Here is a 20,238-nt window from a genome sequence, read left to right as displayed (position 1 = left end):
CCGGGAAACTGGCAGAACCAGCCCTCAGAGAGTCAGATATTTTCAGGAGAACATTTTGTGCACCAGTTTCTTGCATGCTTCCCACACTGAGGAAAGCACTGAGACCATTAACTAAGATATCCGTTCCTTCTGAGTAGCCGTCACCTTTTACCAAGACGTGTGCTTGACTGCATCCCACAAACCATGCGTGGGGCAATACACACACGTATACACACATGCACACACGTACATACATACACAACCTCCTCAGAACAGTCCTCAGAGCTCTGAAAAAGACCGTCTCCCCGTTATAGTCCTCAGGTGGGCTCGGAGAAAACGTCCCATTTCTGTCTTCGATTGACGATTGATTCATTGTTTTGTTGGCACACCTTTGACCGCCACGCCTCATCCCTCTTATGTCCTCGCATTCGCATTGACCCAGACAATTTCCCTGCACGTATATCCCCCCAGCTGCCTCGCCCCGTGCCCGCGCTGTCACACTCACGTGGCCAGCCTCCACCTCCCTAACCACTCTGGGCTGCCCCTGGGCCGCTGCGCTGCAGGTAGCTGGCGAAAAACACAGCCAGGCTGATGGGGCTCCCCTTATGTCTCAGTATCCAGGGGAAAACAGACATGCACATTTGCTCTCCGGAACCCAGTAGGCCCGCACACAAGAAGGAGCTGCTTTGTTTTGTTTTTCCTTATATTTAAGCCTTCTTGGGAATACTTTATAGAAGTGACAATAAAGGACGCTGGGAAACGACTCTGTTAAAAATTGACCTTACTACTTCAACATAGCCAACTCACCTGCGTGTGTGTACGTATACACAATACACAACAGTAAGATGATGACAGGTGGTGGGTGGGTGTCCGCTGTAAAAATCTTTCAACGGAGCTGTATGCTCGGAAACATTTTAAGAAGCACAAGAAACGCGGGAAAGAAAACCCTGGTAGAACCGTTTACGTCTTTCCGGTTCTGGGCGTTTCCAGGGAAACCAAGCGGAAGGAGCGGAATGCTACGCGCTGGTTTGGGTTCCACCGGGAGAGGGCGCACACGGGGAGCAGGGAACTCGCGCGTGTGTGGGCGGGGCATGCAAATTGCTTATATGTTTGTCCAGGGGCGTCATGGGAGAAGAGAAAGCCGAAAAGCCCCCAGTAAGGTAAACAATCTGAGAAAGTATGTATGTCTTACAAGTTGTGGCAATAGGACACTGTGAAGTCCAGGGGAAAGGGCGGGCCTTCAGTTTGAGGATGACTTTCCTCACCGTGAGCTGAAAGACATGGGAGGGGAAGGTTGTGGTGGCGAAAGAGGTTGTGTGGGCATCGCTTCTCGGCCTTTTGGCTAAGATCAAGTGTAGTATCTGTTCTTATCAGTTTAATATCTGATACGTCCTCTATCCGAGGACAATATATTAAATGGATTTTTGGAGCAGGGAGTTGGAATAGGAGGTTGCTCCGTCCACTCCACGCATCGACCTGGTATTGCAGTACTTCCAGGAACGGTGCACCCCCTCGGGGGTATAACTTATGATGGTACAAACAACAGTTTCTATGGCGGTAGTACTAGTTACTGGATTTATGTACCAGATTTTTTGCAGTTGGTGCGGGCCTGCTGAGTAGGCTGAGTGCTTGTTTGTTCGCAAGCCTGCTGGTCTGGTCGAGAGTGCGTCAGGGAAGTTTCTAAGCCGCGCTTGCGCGCGGCTGTAGGCAGAAGCGAGGAAAACAGTGTTGAAGAGTGTTGAAGAGGAGGAGATGTGGGGGGGAGAGGGCCCCGGAAGTAAACCGCCGATTTCTGGGCCCTGCAGTGGGGAAAAAGGAAACTTAATATTCCTGCTCCTTGTGAGAAGGCTAGCTAGCTTTTCGCTCTCATTGTATTCTATGTGGCAGAGGACGTGCCTTTGCAGGAAGGGCTCAGAGGTTGGGGCCGATGTGACAACGTGTTAAGCGTTTGCCGGGGAAGCTTGGGCTCGCCCCGGGTCCTGCTCGCTGCTGCTGCTGCTGCCAAGTGGAGTCCGCCGGGTGCACAGCTTTCAAAGTTCCTAGCGCGAGCTGGCGTTGAGGCTTCACCACGTTTAAGAGTGGAGTCGGGATGGGTCGCCACTGTGCCTGAGAGGACGCCAGCCACAAAGCTGATGCCCACGGAGCTCTGGTCCTTTGGCCTGAGCCCAGCCCAGCTGTTTCTTCACCAGCTCGCACTTCAACCTCGCACAGAGCCGGCAAGGGCACATACCCGAAGGACAAGTGACAGCCCAGCCCAGCCACGGTGAGCGCCAAGCCGCCTTGAGCCGCAGCCGCTCCCACACAGGTGCCCAGCTCGCAGTATGACAGCTGCTGAGTCTCCGTACGAACGCCAGGGGGACTGGTCACAGTCCGGTGCACAGGCAGGCCTAGTGCATTAGAGGCCAGAGGAAGGTGGTCGTAGGCGGTGAGATAGATGGCAGTGGGCCGCGCGCCTCCTAGGCACCGAGGCCGACTCTGGCCTGTATTTTTTGAGATCAGTCAGGTGGAGAGACACTCACGAACCGGCCGATGCGCTGTTTTGCCTCGTGCCTCAGGGGTCAGCCGAGCTTTTTTTTTTTTTCTTTTCCTTACTTCCTGGGAGGAGTTTTGGGGGGGAGTGAAATGAGCGCGAGTGAATCAGTAAAGCTGCCGCGCACCTGAGCTCACCCCTTTTCCCCGGGCAGAGTGCTGTGCTATTTCCATTTGCGCCCCAATCACTAGGGAAAAAGGGAATCAGAAATCCTTGCTGAGAATTCACTCTCGGAAACGAGGAGTAGGAAAACGCACGAAGCCGGGATATGTGGGGTGGGGGTAAGTAAGCCAAACGGAAAACGGAGAACAGCAAGCTACAGAATGAAGAAAAGCAAAGAAAAAGCTTTTAAACACGGTGACAAAAAAAGAGCAACACCCACCACCCTGCGCTACTTAGTGCTGTGAACGCAAGCACGAACCAAACTTCCCCAGAGAGCAGCCAGAATACGGCCTTTTCTGCAGAAAGCAATCGGATGGAAAATGCAGGCACCATCGCAACGCAGACCGTATAAGCCAACAGCAGCGAGTAGGTCTCTAAAAACTCACGCAAAAAGAGAAAAAAAAACCTTCTTATGGTGGTGCTCTGCTTTTTCTACCGCGAATAACCTCCCGGAGGGAGTGCACCGTTCCTGGAAGTACTGCAATACCAGGTCGATGCGTGGAGTGGACGGAGCAAGCTCCTATTCCAACTCCCTGCTCCAAAAATCCATTTAATATATTGTCCTCGGATAGAGGACGTATCAGATATTAAACTGATAAGAACAGATACTACACTTGATCTTAGCCAAAAGGCCGAGAAGCGATACTCTTAAGCCTCGCAGCGCTGTCACCGTCCTGCCTTCATCTCCATTACACACACGGTGAGCGCCCTAACTCGCGTTCCTTGTCTGATTCGTTTTGCGCTGTCCACAGTGCTATCACCGGACTCCTGTGCAGACTTTCTGTTCTCTACCTTTCTACGGAGGAATTCTATGTACTTGATTGTCCCGGCACCCCCGCGCCCAACGGCCATTTCTAATCTGCATGCTCCGCCTTCTGCCGCCCGAGGAGGCGCGGCTACCGCGGGCGGACGCTACCCTCGGGACCGCCTCCTCGCGCCGGGAGCAGGTCGGCTTGGCCTCCTGGCCCGGGCACGTCCCGCCGGAGACGCGAGACAGGGGCGGCTGCCGGAGACCGCGAAGGAAGCGCTGACCCGGTAGCAGCTGTCACGGCTCGAGCCCCAGAAACCCAGCGCTTGGTTTCGTCCACCGCTCTTCCCCCCGCGCGCGCCGCACACTCAACAACCGTTCACTGAATACGAGTGCCTGCTCCTCCACGCGTAGCCGGTGCCCGACACACGCCACGACCACGGCGGCCCTTCAGCCACCACCACAGCCCCTCGCCCCTCCTGCTCGGGGCCGCTCTGCTCGCGTCGGCGTTCTCCCGCCCGCCGTCTGTCCCACCGTTCGGGTCCCCTGGGGCTGGGGGGCTCGTCCGGAGACGCGACGGCCTCGGCGACAGTCGTTGGAATGGAACACTGCCCGTCGCACATCAGTACCTTGGCATCTCCGTCTGCTCCGCGTGACTCACTCCCGCGGAACCGGCTCCCGTCGACGGGCACGGACTGCGGGGCCTGCGAATCGCGCCCGGCCCCGGGCCACAGCGCTCTGCGGAGGCCGGTCGAGTGCCCTTGTGCCCTCACGGTGGTGCAGGGCCGTCGCGGTCCCGGCCACCCTCACTGCAACGGAGCCCTTGACGCTCGGGAGATGCCGGACAGTGCCTGGAAGAGCAGGGCAGGCATTCTCCGGCAGCGCCTCCCTCCCCCAGCCTCGCCAACAAGCCCCGCGTGGCATCAAACCTGGGAATGCTTTTTGGGGGCGGGGGGGGAGGCGGGGGGGATGGAGTGGGGCGAGGCGTCGATCTCATAGGTGAAAATGGTAGCTCAGCGTCGTTTGGATTTGCAGTTTTCTACTCAGGGGTGAATAAGGTTGAGCGTCCTCTCCTGTTTCAGACACGCCTTTATTTTCTCTCTGTGAACTAACTCCCGGGCGGGGGGTGGGGGGGGGGGCGGTCTTCGGCCCTTTTCCTGCTGGGTTCTTGGTTGGGCTTTATCCTGAGTGTAAATTGTATCTGCAGTTTACACATTAACGAGGCTGGCCCTTTGTCCGCAATGGAAGCGGTGAACATTTTCTCCTGTTGGATATCTGCCTTTGGCTTTTGGTGATGATTCCATTGCTTGAAGGTTCCACGGAGAGTTCTCTTCACATCATATTTTGCAATTTAAAAAATCTTAAAGATGTTTAAATTTTTAAATTTATTTATTTGGTTACATTTTAGTTAGTTACTTAGTTGCGGCAGGCGGGCTCCTTAGCTGTGTGTGGCATGCGAACTCTTAGTTGCGGCATGGCACGCATGTGGCATCTAGTTCCCTGACCAGGGATGGAACCCGGACCCCCTGCATTGGGAGCGGGGAGTCTTAAGCACTGCGCCACCAGGGAAGTCCCCGTCCTTTAGACTTTGAGTTGAAAGGACTTTATAAAATAATTTCCTAAATCTTCCTCTAGGTCTTGTTCTTCTTCTCCCTCAATATCTAAATCGCTGAGCCATGCGGTGCTTACTCTGGAGTACGGTGTACATGAGCAAATTTTTCCTCCACACATTTGAGATGCCACCTGTCATCCTAAACTGCATCACATGCCTATTTGGGGGTCATAGGCCTGGACTTTTGTTTACAATGTAGCGGAACTCACGCAGACTAACTAACCACCTTTTGGGTTGACCCGCCCCTTCCATGCAGACGGCCGGAGGGTGGTGCACCAATCAGACAGAGCCCAACACTGAGAGGTGACCTTGATCCAATTGCCCCGCCCCCTAGGCGATCCCGGCCAAGTCGCCTACCTATAGGAACAAGCCTTCTCATGAAAACAGATGCTGGTTCTGGAAGTGACGGACACCATGGAGTGGACCGACCCTCCGCCCGACCAGGAGGCCAAGTGAAAAAGCTCCTGCCTTTACCCTGGGGAAATGGGTTTGCCCGGGAGGACACAGCTGCGAGCGTCGGCACTGGGGTGCGACCCCACCGGACCCTGGGCCTGCTGCCTTCCCCACCGGTTCTAACTTAGCCAACGGTCATGCAACACCCGGGACTCGACCCATCAGGGCCTGTGCTTGGTCCTGGGAGTAGACGTGGGCCAGACACCGCTCCTGTCCCCGGAGAGTGTCCGGCCCAGGGGACACATGGCCAGGAGCCCAGGTTCGATGAGGAGGGGACCGTGAGAGAGGGACACATGGGTGCGGCTGCCACCCGGCGTGACCCCCTTGAGGCGCCAGGCCTCTCCCATTTGGCTCTGAGTCCTGACCCGGAGCAGGAGATACATACCCAATACATGAGAAGGTGGGACAGAACAGGAAGCCAGCTGAATCAGGAAGGCCTTCCTGACACGCAAGAGGGCTTATAGGACAGGTCAGAATTTCCATGGGGGCGGGGGAGGGGGCGGGACATGTTGACAGGAGGGGGGAACCTGGACGTTGGAGCCTGAGGCAAGAGCATGAGCAAAAATGCAGAGGAGCAAAGCAAGGGTGGGGGGGGGGCCTGCACGCTGCCCACCTGCCCAAACCCTGCGAGGGCCTCAGAACTGCTCCAGGGAACACTTGCTTCCAGTGAACTCTTTCCTACAGTAATCGTCCCCAAACCCATGACCCGCCCCTCACAGACTCATTCATATCCCAGGCTGGGTGGGCCAGCCAGCACCCCCCGGGATGCCCCACCTCCGCCCTGGCTGGGGCCCTCCCAGATCAGATCAAGGCAGTTAGTTCCGCGGAGGAAACCTTTGTCTGCAGAAGCCCAGACGCTGTTGGTCGGCGGACAGACTCCGACCCGACGGATGTTTGTTGACCGTCCCCGGTGGAAGGCAGGGTCGCAGAAGGTCCCCTTACCCTCTGTGCGGTGCCCGTCAAGGCAGCTTTCCACCCGTTTCCCAGAGGAGAAAGCAGCCTGCAGGGTGTCATGGAGAGTCCGACTCCATGTTGAGGTTTGGCTGCTGAGAGCTTTTAAACCTCGCCACTCCCTCTTCCCCTCTCACCCGCCATGTGGGCAAGCTGATGAGGACAGCCTCACCCGCCCCCGGGCTCCGCTCACCACCAGCAAAACACCACCTGGCCTCCTTTCCTGGCTCTCGAGCCATTTTTGAATCTGCTGGGGAGCCACCCTGGTCTCCCTGGAGAGCATCCTCATGTGAGTTGTGAATCTTTTCAGACCTCCTAGGTGCCTGTGTGTGTGTAGCTGGGTTGGGGGTGTCATCAGTCTCCACATGCAAAACAAATTTTGGGTGAGGGGATGGGGCGACACAGCAGGGGAGCTGCGGGACTTGCTCTCAACACATTCCAGTAGGGGTCCACAGGCCGCCCCGCCAGATTGGGTGGCCTCCTGTCTGTGACACAAGCAGCGGATTCGGTGTTTCCGCACCCGTTCATTGTCCAGAGTGCCTACCGTGTGTTAAACGCGAAACCGCTCTGGCACTGTCCTACACCGATGTAGGACTGGGGTGGCGGGAGCGCATCGAACACTTTCACTGTCACGGAAAAGTCAACGTGTCAGAACAAGTGGGCCTGCGGACTGCGTGTTCACTACACGCTCTAAGCGGCGCTTCCGGACGCACACCGTGCAGCGGAAACACCTGGAGAGCTTGGACGCACACCGAGCCTCCGGCCCCGCCCGAGAGGTGCCAGTGCAATTGCTGGACGGTGGTGCCGGGACACAGGTACGATTTCCACGAGCCTCGGACACCGCCACCCCCACCGCGTCTAGAAGAGAGCCTTTTCCCTCCCTATCAGGGAAGATCTTTGTAGGCAGGACCTCATTTGCCTGTGATTGGTTCTGGGAGGTAGGGGTCTGTCTGAGCCAGTTTAGGGCCACCTGAAGGAACCGGACTTAAATCTCCTAAATTGGAGGCGGTGCTCAGCGTTGGGTGGTATTTCTACCAGAGAGTGATGGTCAGCGCACTGTCGGCCGGGGGGGTCAACGTCAGGGGCGGAGGACGAGGTAGTAAACCAGGCCTATGGAGGAAACACTTAAGCGGCAGCAAATATGTGGCACATCCGAGTTTCAGGAGACATCGGGGGAGGAGGTTGGCCGACAGAGAAGCGCGGGGGCGTGACGAGGTTGGTCCTGACGGCTGCACACACGAACGTGTGCACAGAGGACCCGAGGGGCACGCGTGCCTCACACCTTCAACTCTCCACGACGGAGCCCTGCGCCTGCTGTGGCGCCGCAGCGGACCGCGCGAGTGCGTGGCAGGCTTTCCGCGCGGTCCGTCGCGGGCGAGTTCGGAGCAGTGCTTTCCGCAGAGACAAAACTTTCCTGCCCAAAAGGGAAAAGCTCATTGCCACGGCGCTGAGCACAAGCTACTCTTAGGAGGCAGGGGGAACAGCTTACGCAATACATAAAATAATGGGACGGGAATCCACGCCACATGATAGGACCCAACCGAAAAACTCTCCTCCGCGACAAGTTCTAAAAAACAAACAAACCCCAGAAAAGAGCGGCAGAAAAAAAAAATCAACTCAATCGCGGGGGAAAAAACAGAAACAGGCTACCGCTTAAGCAAAAAGAAAAAGAAAAGAAAAAAAGACGAAAAGTCCAAAAAATCAACCGTTGTCACTTCACATCCTGTCCCCAAATGGGTGCACCGTTTCTGGAAGTACTGCAATACCAGATCAATGCGTGGAGTGGTCGGAGCAAGCTCCATGATTCCAACTCCCTGACTCCAAAAATCCATTTAATATATTGTCCTCGGATAGAAAACCTATCAGATATTAAACTGATAAGAACAGACACTACACTTGATCTTAGCCAAAAGGCCGAGAAGCGATGCCACCTGGCCTGCCAGCGCTGTCACCGTCCTCCCTTCATCTCCATTTACACGCACGGCGAGCACCCGAACCCGCAGGCCACATTCCTCGCTCACTAGCCCGGGTCCGCCCCAGACCGGTGACACTGCACTTGTTCTCCCCATTCCTGGGCAGCTTTCACATCCCTGTGTGCTCGCCGGCCCCCAGCCCTCCCCGGAGAACGGCCGCCTCTTTGCATGTCCCGCCCCCCTCCGCCTCGGGCGCGCGACCGCGGGCCTCAGGCCCCGCCCACGCACCCCAGGCGCCCGCTCCCGCCCGAAGGCAGCGGGCGCGCGGGCGCGCGGCGGCCCGAGCTGCGCGACCAGAGCGGGCCGCGTGCTCCCCAAGCCCGAGGTGAGCCGCGGGGTCCGTGGCTGTGCCACAGACAGGGCCGGGCAGGGCCGGGATCTTGGGCAGCAACCGCCGGACTGTGCACCGGTCTCCGTGCCACCCGCCTCCCCAGCCTCCTTACCTGAGACCCCGGGATGGCCAGGCGGCCGCTCGCTTCTTTCCTCCGGTCTCCGCAAAGCCGCTAGAGAGCTGTAGGGACTGTGCGACGAGCACCGTCGGCCCTCGCCAAGCCCGAGGGGCATGGTCCCCGATCGCACGACAGCCACGTGCCGGGCACTGCCCTGCGTTCTTTGGCATATTTGAACCCTCTTGGAGCCTGGAGACCCTCGAGCGAGTTGACGCTCTTATCATCCCCATTGCGCAGTCCTAATCACTGAGACCAGAGAGGCTGAGAAGCCTGCCCGGCGTCACACAGCTAGTAGGCAGTTGACCTGCGGGGCTGATGATCACCCTGTCCCAAGACACCCACGGCGTCCGGAGCACAGGCCCGGCCAACGGATGGAGTCTACAAGAGGGAAGCCGTGAGAACAGGAAGTCCACCTGGGAGGGGAGGAGGGTGGCCCCTGGCGCGCGCGCGCGCGCGCGCACACACACACACACAGGGGTTTGCTGGCGCCAGGCCCATGGAACCATGGTTTCCATAAGGGTGGGCGGCCTCTGGGCTCACGTGCCCGCCTGACCCTGCCTTGGCTCCTGGCTCTGTGACTCTCTGCCGGCCTGGCTTTTGCTCCTCTCCCGTGGGGAAGGGGACGATCTCTGTTTCAGTCTTTCTCAGGGAACCGTGATAACCTTCCTGACACATTAGCTCTGAGGCCCTCTCTGGACATGCCCGTCAGGAGTCAGTCCTCAACGAGCAACCACTAGGGAGAAAGAGCGGTTCTGCCAGACACGTCTCTGAACCTTCATGTCCTCGCGGGAATCCCGGTCCTAAGAAAACCTATGGCGGGGCCTGTTTGGAGCAACCTCCCTCCCCACCGCCGCTGGAGGCGACCCTCCGTGCCCCAACCTGGTGTTGCGTTGGGGGGTAGCTCGCGCCAGACCTGGCATCGTTTTGTCTGTAACACGGCCTCCCCCACCCCCGCCCCCACCCCCACCTAGACTACCTGGGAAGATCCCCACTGGGGCTGCTTTTCCCACCACGCCGTCCGGTGCACTTAGACCAGTGCCCAGCTCCTATATACTTGTTGCATGCCTGCGTCAATGGAAAAGGATCCAAGGAGATAATACAGGGACATCGTTCTGGCTTACACCTGATGTGATTTGAACTGTGTGTCCTATCAAAAAGACGTGGTTGCTCCTCTAATCCTGAAAGAAAAGAGTACTCGGTCCAGAAGCACAGAACATCAGTTTTGAAGATGGAGATAAATGCGTCCCTTCCTGAGATGTCAGTGCTAGTACTCCTACCATAAGGCTCCCTTCCCAGGTGCCAGACCTGTGTATGTGCTGGTCTGTCCTATGTGAAACCTCAAAGGAACGTATCCCTGTGATGTTTTATGGTCCCTGTTGGGACAAGATATAAAACTGTGCTGAAAACCACGCTTCCCGGAGCAGTTCATCAGAGCTGTCTGAGAGGCTGTCTCCCAGACCGTAGACCTCAGTCTGGCTCGAATAAAACTCTCCTCTATTCTTCTTACAGATTGGTTCATTTTATTTTATTATTTTATTTAGTCACTTTATTTATTGGCTGCGTTGGGTCTTCACTGCTGCACATGGGCTTTCTCTCGCTGTGGAGAGCAGGGGCTACTCTTCGTGGCAGTGCGCGGGCTTCTCACTGTGGTGACTTCTCTCGTTGCGGAGCACGGGCTCTAGGCACGCGGGCCTCAGTGGTTGCGGCACACGGGCTCTAGAGTGCAGGCTCAGTAGTTATGGCTCAGGGGCTCAGTTGCTCCGCGGCATGTGGGATCTTCCCGTCCCAGGGATCGAATCTGTGTCCCCTGCACTGGCAGGCAGATTCCTAACCACTGTGCCACCAGGGAAGCCCCCAGGTTGGTTTATTATTTCCACCCACGATATCAACCACACGTCCCCAGCCCCTGGCCCGTGGTTCTTCTGATGGTTCTGCAGGCTTCCCCAAGACAAACTTCTCTGCTCGGTTCCCTGTTCCTCAGTGGTCACGTTATGATTTCCCAGGAGTTTGGAAACTGACCCTCAGACAGTTACATTCCTGCAGAGGAGTGGCTCCCGTCGAGGTGACTTACTTCACCTTCTCGGGCGTGCGTGGGCCCCTTGGGAGCTTGGCTGACTTGAGTAAGTACCCCTTCGCCACCACGTCCCTTGGCCAGTTGTGCCCCCGGAGCTACTGCTGGCGCCAGGCTTCCTCCTCAGGGGGCCGTGTGCCTTCGCTAAGGTTGTTGCGCCCTCAGGGTCCCTGGCATCGGCGTCCCAACGGAGTCGGGAGCCACGGGGCGGGGGCCACGGGGCGGGGGCGGGGACTCTAGGACCATCCTGAGAGGGCTCAAGCAGGCCATGTTTCTGCAGCCTGGGGAACCCAGTATGTCGTCAGACTCTTGCATTGTTGCCAAACTCACAGGTCATAAATTCTATCTCAGTGCCGTTTAAATATGCATTGCTCTCTCGAATGTGAAAAAAGGAGTATTTATTCCATTTCCTGTGAACTGCGTGGTCTTTGGCCGTATTTTATTGAGTGGTTCCATTTTTTCCCGATCACACCCTCAAATCTCTTTATGGAATACTGAGATACACCCTGCCTGTGACAGATCTGCAAATATTTCCCCCCAGTTTCACTGTTTGGTTTTTTCCTTTTTCTTTTTTTGTTTAACTGTGCAGACATGTATTTCGTATACTCAAGTTGATCTGTGTTTGGGTCATCTGGGGAGAAGTCCCTGAGACAGAATGAGGAAGAAGTGAACAAGGTTGGGGGGGCGGGCGGGATGGCATTTCATGTTTGGGAAGTTAGAGAAGCGAGGAAGCAGGATTGGGCTTGGCCAGTCCAAGGGAGATCCTGAACAAAGAGGGTGGCTAGAGGAGTCCTGAATCCCCCCACCCCAAGGCACCCCTAGTGCTCCCACCGAGTTCAGGATGGAGGTCCCCTGGAAGGAGTGTGGGGCCCAGCGTGGCATCCATCACGGCCACGGCAGCCCACTATTCATGTGCCCATCGTGCCAGGCCTGCAATGGCCTACTACAAAACTGGTGGAGTCATTCCGTAGGTTGGTTGTCCAGTGCCCCTCCTCCTGGCTCAGGCTCAATCCTGACACACCACGTACATCACAGGATGGCGGGGGCTGCTGCTGCCACCCCCTTCTCTGGCTGTTCCCTGGATGTTCCTTTAGGGCACCCCCCCCCCCATCTCTTGGCTCTCCTGATCCCCTCTGACCTCTCATCCCCTAGATGCTGAAAGCCACTCTAGCGTCCTTCCTTGCCTTCAGGCACTCTAGGACCTTGTGGGGTGTTTTGCTCCCATCACCCGTGCTGAATCCTTAGGACAGATAGATTTGGGGTTCAGAATTTTTCAGCGTTTAGAAATAGGTACCGTTTTCATGAAACACCCTGGCAGGGCCCAGCTAGAACCAAGCACGGTAATATCTCCGCATCAAATTGCTACAGGGAAGAGCTGGATCGGACTCCATGTTAGGTCTGTTTGTTTTACATTAACCTCTGTATTCTATTGCTTTTGCTACAAGTTTAGGATGTTCCTTTATAGCCTGAAATACACAGGACAGGCCAGTTCTGCAACCTCTGACCTTTAAAGGTATAACACTTTTCCATTCATTAATGTTGCAGAACAAAGAATAACATTTGCCTTGTTGGAGGTTTACAGGAACATCATGACCTGACCTACATGGACAGCTGCAAGAACAAAGGAGTCTGGCACCAGGAAATCTGCAGTAACCAACACCACCCCCTTCCCTTTTTCGTATAAAAGAAGCCTGATTTGTAACTCAGGCAAGTTGGTTTTCTGACAGACACCAGTCTGCCATCTTCTTGGTCTGCTGGCTTTCCAAGTAAAGTCGTATTCCTTGCCTCAACACCTCATCTCCAAGTCACTGGCCTGTCATGCGGGGAGCACAGCGAGCTTGGACTCGGTAACAAAATTATGGGAGCGTTCTCAACAAGTAGGACAAACAGAAACTAATGCCTTGCAACAGTTGAGGGTGTAGTTTGCTGACAGGCGAGCGTGATCACCTCCTGAAAGGAATGGTTTTCAGGGTTGGTAGGGATTTCACATTAGGACATTTGTTGTGCACTCATAGTGAAGGTTTGCTGTGTTTTCTCCAAGGGACACGATCGGCTTTCTCAGAGCAGGGCCTGTCTTTGTGAAAACTCTGTGCACGCGTCCCTGGGTCTTGGCACCTGGTAGTCCCTCAATCCATATTTCTTGACTGAATAAACCCTAGTGTATACCGTTCATTGGAATCTGATCTCCTGGTGTGGGGGGGAATGCCTTGGTAGAAGAGGTGTACGCCAAAAGCTTCTACAAGCACCCTCTTGGCCTTTCCACCCTCTACCCCTAGGTAATCCTAGGATTCGAAAGTTCAGATAAAATGGTCATCCACTGGATTCATCATGTTTTAAACTTTGCGGTAATTTATGATGCTTGGACATCTTGAGGGCATGCTGGCCTGGAAGAGACTGCTCCTCCCAGGACTAGCTAATTCCTCCAAATGCAACCTACTTGCCTTAGGAGCCTGCTGTTCACGTGCAGAGCAACCTTCCAACACCCATCTGGGCAACTGCCTCCTCTGTTTACTCCCCCACTCCAGCTCGTATTTCCCCTGCCTTCTGTCACCCCAGGGCCCCCATCTCACAACTAGAGAGCAGCCCTGTAGCCCCAAAGCTCACCGAATCCTATTCCAATTGTCCAATTCTAACCTTGTTCTCACTTGCCTACCCTGCTGCCTTTGCGCCTTCTTCCCCCCCACCCCCAGACAATAAAGGCCACGTGTTTTCCCCTCCTGCCTCCCAACCAAGCAGGCCGAGTCCCCATGTGGCTCTCTCTTCCCTTGGGAACTGTAAGTAATAACAAAGGGCACCCGTACAAATAAAAGAAATCCCAGTACAACCAACACACACCGAACTTCAGCCCATCATTTAAACCTAGATTCCAGGTGGATCTTTGCGGCTCTCAGTGGGAGCTGCCTGGTAGGATACTTCTCTGTCTGTGGGTATTGAACTCAGGAAACATTAAGATAGGAGTAATGTTAGAGCCATCAAGGGAAGCCAGCGGAGTAGAGACTGAAAACCGGAGATTCCATTCCAGCTCGTGTTTTTGTTCTGCTTGCCTGGGAGCAACCAGAGCGAGCTTGGACACCCGGTCCCTTCCTAGTTTCTACAGGAGGAGAAGTGCTGGGAGAGAGGCTCCCTGGGAAGTATATGGGGCAGAAACGAGGTCCTCCTAAGAAGACCAAGTTTGAGCCAAACCCACAAAGCTGCACTCAGGAGGCAGAGAAGAAGAGAAATTCTCAAGGCATGGACAGGATTGGAAGCTGCGGAGAAGTACAAAAACCATGGAAAACGCATGCAGCTTGGTTTGGCACCTCACCAGGACAAATGAGGTGAAACCCCCAAAGACCATGCAAAAATACACAGCTAGTCGCCAAACTTCACTTACGGAGACAGTAACACCAACTGACTGTTTTTTATACTTTGGTGGTCCTCCCCGCAGGGGGTGCACTGTTCCTGGAAGTACTGCAATACCAAGTCAATGCGTGGAGTGGACGGAGCAAGCTCCATGATTCCAACTCCCTGTGCCAAAAACCCGTTCACGACGTTGTCCTCGGATAGAAGACGTATCAGATATTAAACTGATAAAAACAGATACTACACTTGATCTTAGCCAAAAGGCCGAGAAGCGATGTCATGCCACCTGTCATCGCTGTCACCGTCCTCCTGTCATGCAGTCAGCTCAGTGTGACCCGTGTCGCCGCTCACTCGAGGTCTCACTTCCTTTGCTTCGCTGGCACTACACCACACTCTCGTGCAGATTTTTTATTCTCTACATTGGAAAAGAGGAATTCTGCCTCTCCTGTGGCTTCCACGGGCTCCGGCGGAAGCGCCGCCTCTAATTTGCATGCCCCGCCCTCTCCCGCCCAAGGAGGCGTGGCTCCGGCGGGCCGACTGTGCCCTCTGGACCGCCTCTCTGGTACCCATGCAAGCCGCGAGGAAAGACCCAACCGTAGGGGATTCGGGGTGGGCGGCTAGAGGGGCCTGTGGGACGAGCTGTTGGCGGAGAGTGTTCCTGAAGACAAGGTCGCAAGACCTCTTCGCTAGAATACGCCCAGACTGCAATGGGTTAAGTAGGCCTCCGCCTGCGGAGAGGCGAGCTTCGCAGGGTCAGGGTCGGGTGGGGGGCTCATTCTGAGTCCGGGGAGCGGAAGCTCTGGAGAGGGGCTCCCCAGGGTCGGCGGGGTAACCTCCCTGCCAGGCGGAAGGCGGATGGCCCACAGTGGGGAAGGGAAGGGGCGTGTGGATGCGGAGGCCCGGCTGGGCAGCTGCAGGCACTCTCTCCAACTCAGGTGCCTGCGTCTGTCGGTGCTTCTAGGAAGGAACCAGACCCCGGGCTTCCTGCAGAAAGCTCCCTCTGCCTGAGACCTGCTTTCCCGACACCTCCTCCTCACCTGCCGACTTCTTACGCAGATCCTCTGGGCTCCGCTTGGACGTCACTTCCTCCAGAAAGCCTTCCTCGTGGGGCTCTTCCGCGCCCCTCCCCCCGCCCCCCACCGCCAGTCTGATTGCGGCCCTTCTTTGTATCTCGTCCCACCCCGTGGGATTTCGTTTCAAGTCCACCATTCGCCACTCTTTGGGGGCAGTCCTTTATCTCCGCCACTGAAATCTGAGGTCATTGAGAGCGGTGACCTCCATCAGCGCTTATCTCTGTATCATCCCAGCAGTAGCCCAGTGCCCAGCCTGGAGTAGGTGCACAGCAAACGTTTGTTGAGTGAATAAAAGGTGTGCAGAACAGGCTGAACCGGAGAAGCCCTTAGGGGGTCCCGGCCGGATCCAAGGGTGAAGAGGGGAAGACCTGGCCTGGGGTGGCAGGACACCGGAGAGGAGAGGGACTGCCACGGACGCTCTGGGCATCCAGGCTTCTGGCAGAGTGGGGATAACGTTTCCCAGCGGCAACGTTTCTCTGTGGCAAAGGCCGCTGGCTGCCCAGTCCGCGTTTGCCTTTCCCATCCTCCTTCCCAACACGACTTCACTTTAGTTGGGGAGTTTCTACTTCTTTCACTGGATCCAGAAGAGCTAGAAGGTATGATCGATGCAGGACTGAAACCCGAGGGGTCGTTTCCCCCTGCGGCGCAGGAAGCCTGATGGCAGGTGCTGCCTTGAGCCCTTTCCAGCGCCCGCGCCTCTGCTGAGCGCTCCGTGGGCATTAACTCGTTTAATCCCCTCCACAGCCCCATGAGGTGGGTGTTATCCGGGGCCAGGACTAGGGGAGGCCAGTGAGACACTCACCTTGGGGGGAACATTTAAGGGATCCCCCCCCCCGCCAAATGCTCTCCAGCAATCAAGAAAAGTAATCTTTTAATACAATTCCTCTTACCTGGATACTAAGATGATGCAGAGATTTACTTTGATTACTGGGTTTTTGGTGCTCCCTGAAAGTTTTTGGCCAAGGCAAGTGCCTCACTCGTTTCCCTGCGCTCTCATCCCCATTCCGATGACCTGAGCTGTCACAGCCACTAGCCCCTTGCAGCTAGGGAGCGCTGGGAAGGTGGTTCGTCCGAATCCAGATGGGCTGGAATGTAAAATGCACATGGGATTTCAAAGACTTAGTATTAAAAACCGTAAACGATCTCCGTAATTTTGATAGTAATTACATGTTGAAGGGATATTTTAGATATCTTTGTTTTCTTTCTTTGGCCGCGCCGCCGCTTCCGGTAACCCGCACCAGGATTCGAACCCGGGCCCTACGTCAGTGTAAGCAAGGAGTCCTAACCGCTGGACCACCAGGGAATTCCCAAGATACGTTGAGTTCAGGAAAATATTAAACCGGGCTTCACCCGTTTCTCTTTATTTTTGATGTGCCTAAGAATATTCAAAGTTAGGTGTTGTGAGGGAATTCCCTGGCCGTCCGGTGGTTAGCATGGGGGGACCTGGGTTCCCTCCCTGGTCAGGGAACTGGGATCCCGCAAGCCACGCAGGGCCGCTGGGAGAAAAAGAAGTTACGTGTGTGACTCACATATTTGTAGTGGAAAGCACTGTTTCATGGACTGAACTGCTGAGAGGGCAAGCACCTTGCCTAAGGTCACACAGCTCATGTGAAACAAAGCCAGGATTTGCATTCAAGCATCCTGCTAACCACTGGGACCCCGTTTTTCTTTTTTAATTTGGGGATCATGATTGTTTTTTTTTTTAATTTTGGGGTGCATTGGATCTTCCTTGCTGCGCGTGGACTTTTTCTCTAACTCCAGAGAGCGGGGCCTACTCCTTGCTGCGGTGCGCGGGCTCTAGGCATGAGGCTTCAGGAGTTGTGCCTCGGGCTCAGTTGTTGCCGCACTCGGGCTTCGTTGTTCCGCAGCATGGGGCATCTTCCCAGACCGGAGATCGAACCCGTGTCCCCTGCATTGGCAGGCGGATTCTTAACCACTGTGCCACCAGGGAAGCCCCCGGGATCATGGTTTTTCACCTGGGGATAATGAGAATGCCTCTCTGATTAGGGTACTTGTGAAGCTACATGTGGAAAGGCAAGCACACGGGAATGTCTTCGTAAGTACGCTCTAGGGAAAGTCACTTCTTGTCTGTAATGTAGAAATAGTTCCATTTTACAGTGTTGTCAACTATCTCCACCTACCCACCCTGGGCATTCGTGTTTCACATCCCACTTTACCTGGTCTGATTTTTCTGCCGGCTGCCAAGTCGTTATTGACACGCATGATGGTCACATGGCGTCGGTATCCACATAGGTATGGACATACAGACACAGATATGCAGCTGTACTCACAACTCTGTAGACATGAGTGCTGTATTGCTTTTCACCCTGACGGTAAAGGGTTTGTTTGCTGCTCTGTCCTCAGCACCTGTGGTAGTGCTCCGTATGTACTTGGCACGTAATGAATATTTGTTGAATGAGTGGATGAGAGTCAAAAGAGACCACAGATACTGTGCTTGACAAGACTCTTTGCCGAGACCAGCTCGGCGACTCGAGGTGAGTGACGGGTGCCGCAAGCTTGAAGAAGACACAGACACAGACTGAAGAGAAAGATGGGACTGGGGGACTCAAGACCTCTAGGATCAAGAGCCCTGCTGACTCATCCCAGGTTGCTTTTATTGAGTTCGTGGGCTAACATTCTCAGGTTACACTCATAAACAATCAAAGGCCTCACATGACTGAGGCAATTATCTTTGTTTACTTCCTGGGTCCGAGTTGAGCAGGTGTGGATTTGAGCTGGGGGTGGAGAGCAAAACAGCCCTGGGGGCAGGAGACCTCTCTCAGATATTGGGGGTCTGTGCCCCACCCGTGTTGGCCCCTCTGCGACTGTGCCTGTCTTAGGTTGTTCCTCCCTTGAGGAATCTTACCCGTCTCTGGCTAACCAGTCATCCTCTAGGGCCAAACACGGTGAAATAAGGAAGGTTCTATGCACCACCCCTGTTGGCCCCTCTGCGGCTGTGCCTGTCTTAGGTTGTTCCTCCTCTGAGGAATTTTACCCGTCTTTGGCTAACCAGCCATCCCTCAGGACCAAACAGGGTGATATTAGTCTCCACGCCCCGCACCCTCAGCTCCTCCACTGCTCAAGCAGGACATTCTGAATCCCATCGCTTGGCCCACATACTTCAACACTTTCAATGCTTCAAAAAGGTTCCAGAATGTCTTCCCACAACTCTTCAGGCCTCCCATCCCATGAGCTCTGTTCTGAGCAGACCATCTTCTGCTCACTCATTTGGTTTACCTGAGAAGCAGATGGCTGTGCTGCGAACACCCCAATGATCTGTTCATCTCTCACTGGCCTCCTCCTTGTCCTGCAGGTGCCTTCATCCCCATCCTGGACTGGAGGCGCCCTGAGGTGAGGGCAGGTCATGGCCTGCCTCTGTCTACTCCCAGCACCTGCCCAGGTGTGTCACATCACTTACAGGTGATTAATGACAAAGCAAGTCAAGTAAGAATAAATAGTTGCACCCCCAATCACCGAAAAAGTACTTATCTTTCTAATATATGAGGAGCTCCTGGAAGTAATTATAAATGACTGATCATTCAATAGGAAAAAAATGGGTGAAGGCCAGGCACAGAAATATTTTCTAGGACCTCCCTGGTGGCACAGTGGTTAAGAATCCGTCTCCCGCAGATACAGAGAATGGACTGGAGAACTCGAGGTTTGGAGGGGGGCGGGGGGTGAAGGGGAAGCTGAGACGAAGCGAGAGAGTAGCACAGACATATATATACTACCAACTGTAAAATAGATAGATAGTCAGTGGGAAGTTGTATAACAAAGGGAGTCCAACTCGAGGATGGAAGATGCCTTAGAGGACTGGGGCAAGGAGGGTGGGGGGGACTCGAGCCGGGGAGGGAGTCAAGGAAGGGAGGGAATACGGGGATATGTGTATAAAAACAGATGATTGAACTTGGTGTACCCCCCCCCCAAAAAAAATAAATAAATAAAATTAAAAAAAAAAAAAAAAAAAGAATCCGTCTCCCAAAGCAGGGGACACGGGTTCGATTCCTGGTCCGGGAAGATCCCATGTACCGCAGAGCAACTACGCCTGGGATCCACAACTACTGAGCCTGTGTGGCGCAACGACTGATGCTGGTGTGCCTAGAGTTGGAGCTCTGCAACAAGAAAAGCAACTGCATGCAGAATCCTCAGCACCGCGATGAAGACTAGCCACCACTCACCACAACTAGAGAAAGCCCCCACGGGCAGCAGGGAAGACCCGACGCAGCCAAGAAAAAAAACTGGTGTTTTTTTTAAAAAAAGGAAATAAATGGTTGAAGGCCAGGCACAGAAACATTTTCTGTGTAATAGAAATTAAGAAGTGGTTCTTAGACAGACATATAGCATTCAACACTACAGTGAGGTGTAAGTTTTCCCTTCCCTCGTCTCGCTGCCCCCACACCCCCCACATTCTTCTCCTTCCACCTGGGCCTGCTGAGGACCCTGCTGGCTGCCCTGAGGGGGAGCAGTCCGGCCCGCTTCCAGATCAGGAGGCCAGCCTGAGCCTTGCATCAAGAAGTTCCAATCCAGAGGCCAAGAACATGTTCAGGGGGGTCACACCTACTCGTTGAGGGTCTGTGAGTGTCCCCGTGTGTGAGCCAGGCACACTGCTGGTCACCATCTCATTTTACCTTTACAGGATCCTAGGGACGCGTTCTCACCCCCAAGTCTCAGAGGGGAGAGAGGCTGCCGGACTCACCCGTGATGCTCCCAAAGGTCCTCCACGTCCAGAGGTCCTCCCCCGAGGTTAGGCAGCCACTGTCAGACACAGCCCTCGGCTCACCCGTTCTTTCATCTGACAATGATTTGCTGAGTGCCTCTGCTGGGCCAGAGCTGTTAGGGGATAGGGGTTATAAGAACATCTCTGCTGTAGGTTTACAGGAGAACATTGAAAGTAC

General features: G+C 54.9%; 1 protein-coding gene and 4 non-coding genes across 5 annotated transcripts in view; 1 reads left to right on the top strand and 4 right to left on the bottom strand.

The window, feature by feature from the left end:
- Positions 1 to 1,301: 1,301 nt before the first annotated feature.
- On the top strand, positions 1,302 to 1,492 carry LOC130841135 (U2 spliceosomal RNA). The gene has a single exon (XR_009050173.1). It is a non-coding gene; the product is annotated as a U2 spliceosomal RNA (small nuclear RNA).
- Positions 1,493 to 3,124: 1,632 nt separating this feature from the next.
- LOC130841115 (U2 spliceosomal RNA) lies at positions 3,125 to 3,315 on the bottom strand. The gene has a single exon (XR_009050156.1). It is a non-coding gene; the product is annotated as a U2 spliceosomal RNA (small nuclear RNA).
- A 4,852-nt stretch (positions 3,316 to 8,167) lies between these two features.
- Positions 8,168 to 8,361, bottom strand: LOC130841137 (U2 spliceosomal RNA). Its single transcript, XR_009050175.1, has one exon. It is a non-coding gene; the product is annotated as a U2 spliceosomal RNA (small nuclear RNA).
- A 5,992-nt stretch (positions 8,362 to 14,353) lies between these two features.
- Positions 14,354 to 14,546, bottom strand: LOC130841138 (U2 spliceosomal RNA). Its single transcript, XR_009050176.1, has one exon. It is a non-coding gene; the product is annotated as a U2 spliceosomal RNA (small nuclear RNA).
- Positions 14,547 to 15,501: 955 nt separating this feature from the next.
- Positions 15,502 to 20,238, bottom strand: part of LOC130840995 (calmodulin-beta-like) — a 47,239-nt gene continuing 42,502 nt past the window's right edge. The window contains exons 11-12 of the mRNA XM_057717131.1: positions 20,040 to 20,173; positions 15,502 to 16,428 (exon numbers count right to left, since the gene is read on the bottom strand). The gene's annotated coding sequence lies outside the window, so the exon portion shown is untranslated. The remainder of the gene's footprint in view (positions 16,429 to 20,039; positions 20,174 to 20,238) is intronic.

This window comes from Hippopotamus amphibius, chromosome 17, assembly GCF_030028045.1.
Source record: "Hippopotamus amphibius kiboko isolate mHipAmp2 chromosome 17, mHipAmp2.hap2, whole genome shotgun sequence".
NCBI classification, from domain to species: domain Eukaryota; kingdom Metazoa; phylum Chordata; class Mammalia; order Artiodactyla; family Hippopotamidae; genus Hippopotamus; species Hippopotamus amphibius.
This window is presented reverse-complemented; position numbering and strand designations above follow the sequence as displayed.